Here is a 12,057-nt window from a genome sequence, read left to right as displayed (position 1 = left end):
CTTAACCCACCGAGCCACGCTGGCACCCCTTAAATGCTGATTTAAAAAAAAAATTTTTAATGTTTTATTTATTTTTGACAGAGAGAGAGACAGAGCATGAGCGGGGGAGGGGCAGAGAGAGTGGGAGACACAGAACCCGAAGCAGGGTCCAGGCTGTGAGCTGTCAGCACAGAGCCTGACACGGGGCTCAAACTCACAGACCGCGAGATCATGACCTGGGCCGAAGTCAGATGCTCAACTGACTGAGCCACCCAGCACCCCTAAATGCTGATTTTAAAAGATAGTTGAACAATGAAAGCTTTAGAGCATTTATTTTTTTACTTATATTGTCATACATTTGTGACACAACCTAATCCAAAAATCAGAAATCTTCATTCATTCTTCATTTAAAAAATATTTATTGAATGCCTATTATGTGCCACATATGCAAAATATTGGCATTACGGTAGTAAACAAGACAGGCAATGCTTTTGCTGACACTGAATTTAGAGTTAGGTAAGGAAGACAGGCCCCCCAACAAGTAAGTAACAAAGGAAATAATTAAAATACTAAGTGCTGTGAAGGAAATAAAAAGAGTGCTAATATGGAGATTAATGGTGAGGGACAGAGTTGGTAAACTCTTTTTTGGTTAGAGATAGAGATTTGGTCATCTTCAGCACATAGATGATATTTAATGCCATTAGAATGGATGGGATCACCTAAAGAGAGAATGTATTGTATGAAGGAGGCCCAGGATTGAGCCTTGAAAAACATCTAACTTAAGTGGTCAGATAGAGGAGAAAGAGACAGCAAAAGAAAAAGAGCAGCTAGCAAGACAGGAGGAAAACCAGCAGAGCATGGTGTAATGGAATTCAAGAGTTGGGAGTGTTTCATGAAGGAGTAGGTGGTCAGCTATGTTCAATGTTGCAGAAAAATCAAGTAAAGTGAGGACAAAAAGTGTGAGTTGGTTTTGGCAACATAAAACTTGCTAAGTGACCTTAACAAAAGTGGTTTTTGTGGAGTGGTGGGGATGGAGGGAACAGAGGAAGTAGAAACATTAATACAGACTATTTTCCCCAGAAATTAGCTAGGAGGTGAAGCAGAGAAATAAGTGGGCATGTTGCTGGAGAGAAATGTGGATCAAGAGATTTTGTTTGTTTTGTTTTCCAAAGACTAATAACACTTAAACCATCTGTAATATATATATATATATATCAAGCACCAAAATGAAAACAAATCTTGAAATCTCAATTCTCAGGGAAGTTTGGTTGGAGTATTAGCTATCACTGAAAATATCTTTATATATACTTGACACATAACATTTAAATACATTTCCTCACCGTGAGAATTTTTAAGATATATGCTGCCCTTTTTAGTGGATGGTTGGTATAGATATAATCTGTATTCTGTAGAAGAATCATGAGAAACCCTTGAAAGTCACTTTTTTCAAAAGCGGGAAGATAGTACTATAATTGCATCGCTAAGGTTTGTGATTTTAGATATTGAAAGTGTTTGAGTGTGCAATAGATTTTTTTAAATTAATAAAAAGAAGAATAAAAAATGAGGAATAACTTATGCAGTGAAGTGCACATCTTATGTTATATAGCTTGATTAATTTTTACCTATATACACACCTTCCTGATCGAGATATGGAACATTTGCATCACCCTGAAGGTTCCCTTGATCTCATTTAAAATTGGTATCAGCACTTTGCCCCATTTAAACATTATTCATACTTCTATCATCATCGTTCAGGTTTCCTATTCTTGATTTCCATATAAGTGGAATCATATAGTACATGATTTTTTGGTATCTGGCTTCTTTTGCTCAACATACTTTTTAAGATCCACTCATATTGTTACATTTATTAGTAGTTTATTTTCTTTTGTTATTAAAAGGTGTGAATATACCACAATTTGCTCATTCTACTCTTAATGGACATTTGATTGTTTCCAGTATTTGTCTATATTATGAACATTCATATGCATGTCTTTTTGGTGGACATAAACATTTATTTCTCTTGGATATAGATCTAGGGCTAGCATTTCTGGGTCATAGGTTAGGTGTATATTTAGCTTTGATACATACTGACAAATAGTTTCCAAAGTGGTTTGACCAGTTTACCATCTCTCTAGCAATATTGGAGAGTTCTAGTTGTTTCACATTTTACCAACACTTGTTATTATCAGTTGTTTTTTTAAATTTTAGCCATTTTTGTGGGTGTGTAGTGGTATTTAATTGTGTTTTAATTTGCATTTTTCTGATGAATAATGTTGAATACCTTTTCATATGTTTATTGGCCATTTAGATATCCTCATTCCTGAAGTTTTGTAAGCCTTCTGTATATTTTTTTAAGTTGGGTTGTTTATATTTTTTCTTATTTATTTTGTAGACATTTAAAACATATTTTAGGGGCACCTGGGTGGCTCAGTCAGTTAGGCACCCGGCTCTTGATTTCGGCTCAGGTCATCATCTCACGGTTTGTGAAATCAATCCCTGCGTCAAGCTCTGTGCTGATAGCACAGAGCCTGCTTGGGATTTTCTGTCTTCCTCTCTGTATCCCTCTTTCTCTCTCTCTTTCTCTCTCAAAAATAAATAAACAAACATTAAAAAAATATTTTAAAGGGGGCGCCTGGGTGGCTCAGTTGATTAAGCATCCGATTTTGGCTCAGGTCATGATCTCACTGCTTGTGAGTTTGAGCCCCGCATCAGGCTCTGTGCTAACAGCTCAGAGCCTGGAGCCTGCTTCAGATTCTGTGTCTCCCTCTCTCTCTGTCCCTTCCCTGCTGTGCTCTGTCTCTCTCTCTTTCTCTTTCTCAAAAATAAACATTAAAAAAATTTTAATAAAAAATAAAATAAAATATTTTAGAAACATGTACTTTGTCAGATGTGTATTGCAAATTTTTTCTTCCAGTTTGTAACTTGCTTATTTTCTTAATCTATTTGATAAGTAGATGTTTTTAACTTTAACTAAGACTAATATATTAAATTTCTGGGGGGAGGATTGAGTGCCTCTCACATCCTGTTTAGAAATATTTGCCTACTCTAAGACCATAAAAATATTCTCCTGAGTTTTCCTCTAGAAATTTGATTGCTTTAGCTTTCACATTTAGGTTTATTACCCACTTGAAATTAATGATTCTGGTTTTTCAAATTTTTATTTGAATTCCAGTTAGTTAGTGTATAGTGTAATATTGGTTTCAGGAGTAGAATTTAGTGATTCATCACTTACATATAACACCCAGTGCTCGTCATAACAAGTGCTGTCCTTAATACCTATCACCCATCTAGCCCATCCCCACCTCCCTCCATCATCCCTTAGTTTGTTCTCTATCGTTAGGAGTCTCTTATGGTTTGCTTCCCTCTCTCTCTTTTTCTCCCTTTCCCATATGTTCATCTGTTTTGTTGATTCTGTTTTTGACCCCAATTATTTTATAACAGAAACTAGACATTTTGCAATTAAAATGAAAATCTTACTTGGAGAATGTTGGATTCAATCATTTTAACACAAACATATAAAAAAATTTTAATGTTTATTTTTGAGAGAGAGACAGAGACAGAGCTTGAGCAGGGAAGAGGCAGAAAGAGATGGAGACACAGAATCCAAAGCAGGCTCCAGGTTCTGAGCTGTCAGCACAGAGCCTGATGAGGGGCTTGAACCCACAAGCTGTGAGATCATGAACTGAGGTGAAGTCGAACACTTAACTGACTGAGCCACTAAGGTACCCCTAACACGTTTTTTTAAGTAGCAATGACATGAAATACCATTCTTCCTTTTCTCTATATGTATTCATTTGGTGGCATGTGATATCTGTGGCAAAATTAATATGTATTTATTTTTCTACAACTTATTTTTCTATCAAGGAAAATAACACTAGATATTGAATTTGCTGTTTTAGACCTGTAACCAACAGTCTATAATTTCCTCATTAGACATTTAATCTAGTTGGGAAATAGGATATTTTATTAAAAAAGAATAAGGTAGGAAAAACTGGAATGGTGATGTGGGCTGTATTTGATCTGGTGTCCTTAAAGAAGTAATCTTGATATTTATTTATTTTTTATTTTTTTAATGTTTATTTATTTGGGGGAGACAGAGAGACAGAGTGCAAGCAGGGGAGGGGCAGAAAGAGAGGGAAACACAGAATCCAAAGCAGGCTCCAGGCTCTGAGCTGTCAGCACAGAGCCCGATGAGGGGGTCGAACCTACAAAGCGCAGGATCATGAACCTGGGCTGAAGTCAGATGCTTAACCAACTGAGCCACCCAGGCACCCAGTAATCTTGATATTTCTTAACCTTTACCTTAGTCCAAGGTAGAAGAAGGAAAGGAAGTATTTCATGACTAGAGGAATTACTCTCATTTTATATCTTCCTTTCCCCTCAATCATAGTCAACTGAAGTGTTTGAAATTATTAGGTCTGAAATCTTTTCTAGTTTTGGCCTTCTTCTGAAATCTGTAATCTATATAGGAAATCACTTTAAACATTATTTAAATTTTGTGAAACAAAAGGGAAATTCAAGACATGAATCCTGCTTCTTAATGTGTCACTGACATTGTACCCTTAGACAATTACGTGACTTTATATTTTTTGTTTTTCTTTGTGTCTTGAATTTTGTCTATATAATGGGGAGATAATAAATGCCATTGCACCTGTTTATCTTCCAGAGATGCTATGAGAAATCTTCATTTGCACTACTGGGCTAAGTGGTTGATGTCACATTTTTGGAGAACCACAAGCAAACAAAACCAGGTTCAGAAGAAAGCTCTAACCATGAGTGAGAGTGTTAGCATCTGAGTGATAACTTATCCTGTATGTTTCCAGAGAGCTGAACTTGGACCTGAAATGTACATTTCAGGAAATTTGAGTTCAGCTATCTATATTTAAGGAGGAACTTTTTTTAACCATAAGAGCTTTTCTGAAATGGCAAGGAATAACATTCTATATTATTGGAAGTGTGTAAGTAGAGGCTGTGCAACCCAAATAGGGGGGTATTGGAGGAAATTCAGGTAGCAGAGGAAGAAGAGGTAAGATAGCTAAGATATCCACTCCAATTCTTGTATTTTAATTTCATTAGGTTATAAGGATCATTTTTCATTAAACAGAACTATTCTTGGGGAGCCTGGGTCAGTTAGGCATCCAACTCTGATTTCAGCTCAGGTCATGAACTCACATGGTTTGTGAGATCAATCCCCCCATTGGGCTTCATGCTGACAGCACATGGACCTTCTTGGGATTCTCTCTCCCTCTTTCTTTGCCTCTCCCCCGCTCACCCACGTGCTCGTGCTGCCTCTCTCTTTCTCTCAAAAATAAATAAATAAACTAAAAAGCATAACTAATCCTGTGTGGTAAGATTCCAGGAATGATTATACCTGGTAGTATTAAGAGAATTAGAGAAAGACCTTTCAGAAATAGTAGCTCACCCTTGTGTTGCCGCATTTATAGTACTAAGTGTTAATTTTGTTATTGTCGAACACATTTTTGTAATCAATGACTCAGTTTCCTAAGCTTTTGGTTAAAAAAATTAAAAGTGGACCTTTTAGAGAAGAGAAAGTTTTTTTTGTTTTTTGTTTTTTTTAAGAGGCATGAGGATAGGGGAGTCAGTTTACCGTTATGAAGATAAAAAGGAGTGTCAACACTCAGAGACAGTTTTCTGGCAGCTGTAAGGGACCAATGCTACAGGCAGCTGTCACACTTGGTACAGGATTCTTTCTAAAATTTGACATTTTGCTCTCCTTTAGCACCTACACTTTCTACCAGGAAAACAGACTAGTGAATAAAATCTGATCTCTGAGACTAAGAATAGAATTTTGTTAGCTGATAGTCTTCATTGAATGTCAGTTACTTAATAGTATCAAAATAAAGGCAAGTTTACAACCACTTGAGTTAAAAATATGGTTACAAATTCTGTTGCTAATGAAAATGTTTGGTTTTGTTCATAGATAATTTATTTTAGAGTTAAGAGGTAAAAACCTTCACATGTGAACTTTGATGAAATCTCTATTAACCAGACTGCTGCCATTTCCAAGTTTAAATTTTATTTGTCATCTACCCCCTTTCATTTAGCAGTGCATAAAATGCTAGAATCTCTGAGAAAAATCTTAGTATCTTTTTTTATTTTTGAATGTTTATTTATTTTTGAAGGAGAGAGAGAGAGACAGAGCATGAGCAGGGAAGGAGAAGAGAGAAAGGGAGACAAGAACCCAAAGTGGGCTCCAGGCTCTGCGCTGTCAGCACAGAGCCCAATGCGGGTCTCAAACTCACAAATCATGAGATCATGACCTGAGCCAAAGTCAGACACTTAACCAACTGAGCCACCCAGGCGCCCCAAAAAATCTTAGTATCTTAACAAAAATTCTAACTAGTGAAATTGTTTTAAATGGCATCTTCGCCAATGAAAAGAGAATCTGAAGGAATAAAAACAAATTGGAAACTGTCATTTCTCAGCAAACATATGATGAAGGCTTGTTTTCAATACTGGTAGAAAACAATTTGAGATTGCTAGTAAAGCTTTGAGACTCTGGAGTACTTGGAAAGCTACAGAAGAAATAACCTTTAATTTTCCAGTCAAATTCGTTTGTCAGCCATCTCAGTAATATAATAGATATAATTTTTATAACATTTGTTATTTAAAGGTCAAGGGAAAACACTAACGATTTAATTAAAACGTATGAGGAGATTGGTTATTTAATTGTAGGAAGGGCAGGAGGACAAATGATATGAAAAGAGTGTTTGCTAGGGTTTTCTGCTAGATTATAATTTTGGCTTTTAAATGAGATAAGAAAAATGGTTTTATCAAACGACCAAAAAATCCTAATGGAAATATGATGCTAAGTATATTTGTGCACATACGTGTGAGTATACTTTAAAATATTTTATCTGGATGTTTGGCATCATGTGGTGTTTTATTTTATTTTTTTTTACCCTCCAAAAAAGTCACGGTAATGTTTCAGTCAGTATGGAAGGTGTTGTCTAGATGCTTTATATCGTTGATTACTACATTAATGAAAACTGTAACTTTTTCCTGAAATTCCAATTGTAGGAATTTTGGAAATATTGATAGAAGATTGCCATTGTTAAATTGTTTCCTGGTATAATACCTTTAGCTTTTTCTTGGTATTTAATTTTTATATGTGGTTTGATTTATTTTTTTCCTGATCCAGAGTTTTAATGTTTGTTTTAAAGAAGTAGCTTTGCAGTGGTATCCCAAGCAACAGCAGGATATTCTAAAATCTAGAGCAGTGCCATTCAGTAGAACTTTCTGTGATGATGGAAAGGTTCCTTGTCTATGCTGTCCAGTATAGTAACCACTAGCCGCATGTTCTGTTGAGTACTTTAAATGTGGGTGGTGGAACTGAGAAACTAAATTTTTAATTTTAATTAATTTACATTTAAAGTTAAATCACCACATGTGGCTGGTGGGTACTGTATTGGACGATACAGTATTAGTATTAGTAATAGATCTAGAGCACGGCTTGGTAAACTTTTCTGTAAATGACAAGATAGTGACTTTTATAGGCTTTGTGAGTCATATAGTCTCTGTTGCAACTTTTCAGCTATGTACTCCATTGGAGTACAGAAGCAGCCATCGACAACACATAAATGAATGAGTTTGGCTGTGTGCCAATAAAACTTCATTTTTGGATACTGAAATTTGAATTTCATATAATTTTCCAGGGGCATGAAACAGTATTCTGATTGTTTTATCCATTTAAAAATGTAAAAACCACTCTTATTTCCCATGCTATACAAAAACAGGTGGTAAGCTGTAGTTTGCAGAACTTTGATCTAGAGTGTCTGTAAGGATCAATAATAGAGGTATAAAAATTCATGTGTTCATTCAATAAATATTTATTGAGTGCCCATCATGGTTGGGCACTATTTTGGGACCTGAAGATACAGCAAAATAGTAATAAAAAATACAGACAACATTCCTGTTGTCATGAACTTACATTCTGGTAGAGGGAGATAGGTTAAAAAAAATAACAAATATGTGTGTATATATGTCAGGTGGTGACAATAAGGAAATTTTATGAAGAAAAATAAGGCAGGGTAAGAGAAAAGAAAGTGACAATGGAGGATGACATTTTATTTTTTTTAATTTTTAATTAAGTTAAAAATTTTAATTTTTGTAGAGTTAACACAGTGTTATATTAGTTTCAGATGTACAATATGGTGACTCAACAATTCTATACATTACTTAATGTTCATCATGATAAGTGTACTCTTAATCCCCATCACCTGTTTCACCCTCCCCCCTCCCCCAACAGAGGATGATGTTTTTATATAGGATAGTTAGGTAAAGCTTGTTTGGTAAGGTGATTTTTGAGCACACATCTGAATGAAGAGAGGAAACTGGCCACATGGTGATCTGGGGGAAGAGCATTCTGGTCAGAAGGAAAGGTAAATGAAAAGGTCTTGAGGCAGGAGTATGATTTACCTATTCAAGTAACAGGAGAGATGTAGAAAATGAGGAGACTTATATTTAAACAAAATTAACACACTCTGGGATTCTTCTATCATCTGCACCAGTTATGATAAACATCAGTACAGGAAACTATATTTCAAAAGCAATACAGGGACCCTTCATTCTTAACTTTCTAGAGCTTTCTTTTGGAAAATATTGTAAAGCTATGTTGACTGCCAACATATTAAAAAGATGGCAGTAATTTAACACTAAAAATATTTATATTTCAAATAGAAAAATTTTGAAGTGTTTTTTTGGACTGAAGTGTAAAGAAATTACAAAATGATCCATTAAAAACTGGAAAGTTTTACTGTACTTAGAAATATTTAACAGGTTTCTGGTCTTCAGTTGGAATTTCTTTCACTATCTGTCTACTACTGGGCTTTATCATTTTATAAGGACCTTTGATTTCAGGTGGAAAAAATGTACTTCAATTTCTTTTGTCCTGTGTTTTAAATATTTTTTAGTACCCAAGAAGAATATCCATGTAGCCTGATAATAGATGGTTTTAATGTTTCCTTCAAGTTCTGAATGCTAAGGTAGTCAGAATCTCCTTTTTCTCTTAGAAACTGTACTCATTTGTTTCTGGTGTTATTTGTAGCACACAAAGGCCACTTGAAAAAATATTGAGAGCTATTTAAATGTCATTGTCAGGGGGTTTAAAAGGTTGAGGGGCTGGGACCTTTTTCCTTTAGGTCACCAAATTAAAAGCCATCTTGCTCTGTAGTAACTAAAGAATATTTTCACATGAAGGTTGTTTATGTGAAACCTTTGAGCTAGTTTTTTTTCTTTTCTTTTTTTTTTTTCCTGTTAAGAATCCCTTTAGTGTGCAGGTTAAAAGTTTCACATTTAGCTTTTTTTTTAATTAAAAAAAATACTATCAAACTTACAGAAAAGTTGCGATATAGTACAAAAATTTTTTTTTCAGAAGCTTTGAGAATAAGTTGCTGACACAGTGCCCTATAATCCTTGAATACTTTAACGTACTAAAGTATACTTCTTCTATATAACCACAAAACAACGTCCAAATCGGGAAATTAACACTGATACATTACTACCATTTAATCCTCAGACCCCCATTCAGATTTGTCCATTTGTTTCTACGGTGTTATTTATTGCAGGAGGATTCAGCTCACAATCACACATTGTATTTAGTTGTCAAGTCTCTTCACTCTCCTCAGTCTGGAACAGTTTCTTAGTTCCTCAGTCTTTCATGACTTGACACTTTTGAGGATTACAAGCCAGTTATTTTGTAAACTATTCCTCAGTTCGAGTTCCTTTTCTCATGGTTAGATTCATGTTATGTGTATTTGGCAGCAATATCATAGAAGTGATGCTGTGTTCGGATGGCACATAATTTTCATTTGTCGCGTTACTGATGATGATCACTTTGTTCAATTACCATGGTGTCTACCAAGTTGTTTACTATGTGGTTGCTCTTTTCATCTCTGTAATAATAAGTATTTTGGGAGAAACACTTTGAAACTGTATAAATACTCCATTCATCATCTGACTTTCATTTTATTTACTTATTAATGTCAATTTGGACTCATGAATTTGTTTTTTTTTCAATGAGTTATAATCCAATACCATCATTTTTATTTTGATACTTACCTGTCTCAGATTTGGCCAGTGGAAACCCCTTCAAGATAATGTCTATATCCTCTAATATATCCTCTTCATTCTGTAGGCACTTCCATACTTTGTGACACAACAAAATGTTCCAGACCCATTATGTACTTTTCCCTGCCCAAACCCTAGAATAAGCCATTTCTCCAAGAAGCCTGGGATCCTTTAAATGGAGAATGATATTTAGAAATTAATATCTGGGGGCACCTGGGTGGCTCAGTCAGTTGAGTGTCCAACTCTCGGTTGTGGTTCAAGTCATGATCTCGCAGTTCATGAAATTGAGCCCCGCATCAGGTTCTGCACACTGACAGTGTGGAGCTTGCTTGGGATTCTCTCTCCTTCTCTCTGTCCCTCCCCACACAAGCTTGCATGCTCTCTCTTTCTCAAAAAAAAATAATAATAATAATAAAAAAATTTAGAAGTTAATATCTGGATGCTAGAAGTTGGTGTAATGTTACCACTCCCAGGTGCTCTCAGTGGACAGGGCTAGGGATTATATGTATGTATATCCATACATACACGTAGACATCTATATTTTATATTTATTTATGTAGAGTAGAAGCCATGCATTCACACCAGTACCTTCATTTCCAGTACAGTACCACAGGCTTCCATATTTGTAACTCCCTTCTCTGACAGAGAAAAACCTGGCTCTTATTACCTTATTGTAGTCACTTATTTGATCAATCCTCCTTTATATAACCAATCATCCATTGCCACTACCATCCCTTCATCAGCACAGATGCTTTCCTTGCCTCGTTTGGGTTCTTACATCCTGTACCATAGCCACTATGCTATTGGACACCCTTTTCAACTGCTCAGGCTCTGACACCTCCATGTAAAACTATACCTAATAAGTGGATCCCTTCTTCACCCCTCTCAAGTTCTTGCACTGAACTTGCACTGAACTTGCACTGGAGTGATCCTGTGCATAGAAGCTCTCCCCACTGTCCCCATGTGGGTACCTTGCTCACACCCATTTAAGCTCTGAAAACCCACACCAGACCACCTCTATGTACAAATGTCCTATTCACTGTGCTCAGGCTCTGACTCATACTAGGCTATTCCTTATCTTGGATACCCTTTTTATCCCCCTTGGACTCCAGCACTGCACATGAGGCAATTCTCCAGCCTGAATGCCCTCTTTAGCCTATTCATGCTCTGATTTACATGCTGTCTGCCATGTAGGATCCCTCCTTACCTCATTCAGACTTCCCACCCCATACAGTCATACTCTCACACAGCCTGCCCTGGGCTGCTTCCATTCCTTACATGGACATTCTTCTTCCACATCTTGGGTTTTGACACCCCATACTAGGCTGCCCCTTTGCTTATTTAAAAAATATGTGTATTGGGGCACCTGGGGCACGGTCAGTTAAGTGTCTGACTTCGTATCAGGTCATGATCTCAGGGTCCGTGAGTTCGAGCCCCGCGTCGGGCTCTGTGCTGACAGCTCAGAGCCTGGAGCCTGTTTCAGATTCTGTGTCTCCCTCTCTCTCTGCCCCTCCCTTGTTCATGCTCCTTCTCTCTGTCTCAAAAATAAATAAATGTTAAAAAAAATTTTTAAAAATGTGTATTTTCTCTGCCTTTATGCTTTGGCACTATCATCTAATGGATAATATGTCAAAAATTTTAAATTAGAATGTAAGCAGAGTAACTATATTTTTCAAAACAAAAATTGAAATAAGACTAGATAATAGTTTAGAATATTTGAAATTAATACTATCCTGAACAGTTTTGGGTATATGATCGTTATTAAAATAAGGAACAAATAAGATTTTCTAGCAATGGAGTGATAGATTCTGAACAAAATATGAAAAAATCTATTACCTGAAGGCATAGGAAAATGACAAAAACAACCTGCTTTTATGGTTCTTTGTTTTAACTCAAGGGTTGGCACCAATTTTAGCCTTGGGGTGACCAAAACGGAGTAGATAATCCATAGTTATACTGACTTAAAAAGTCATAGCAGCCGCAGCAGCT

General features: G+C 36.0%; 1 protein-coding gene across 2 annotated transcripts in view; it reads left to right on the top strand.

The window, feature by feature from the left end:
* Positions 1-12,057, top strand: part of IKZF3 (IKAROS family zinc finger 3) — an 89,597-nt gene that overhangs the window by 11,289 nt on the left and 66,251 nt on the right. The gene's annotated exons all lie outside the window — the stretch shown is intronic.

Source organism: Prionailurus bengalensis, chromosome E1 (assembly GCF_016509475.1).
Source record: "Prionailurus bengalensis isolate Pbe53 chromosome E1, Fcat_Pben_1.1_paternal_pri, whole genome shotgun sequence".
NCBI lineage: Eukaryota > Metazoa > Chordata > Mammalia > Carnivora > Felidae > Prionailurus > Prionailurus bengalensis.
This window is presented reverse-complemented; position numbering and strand designations above follow the sequence as displayed.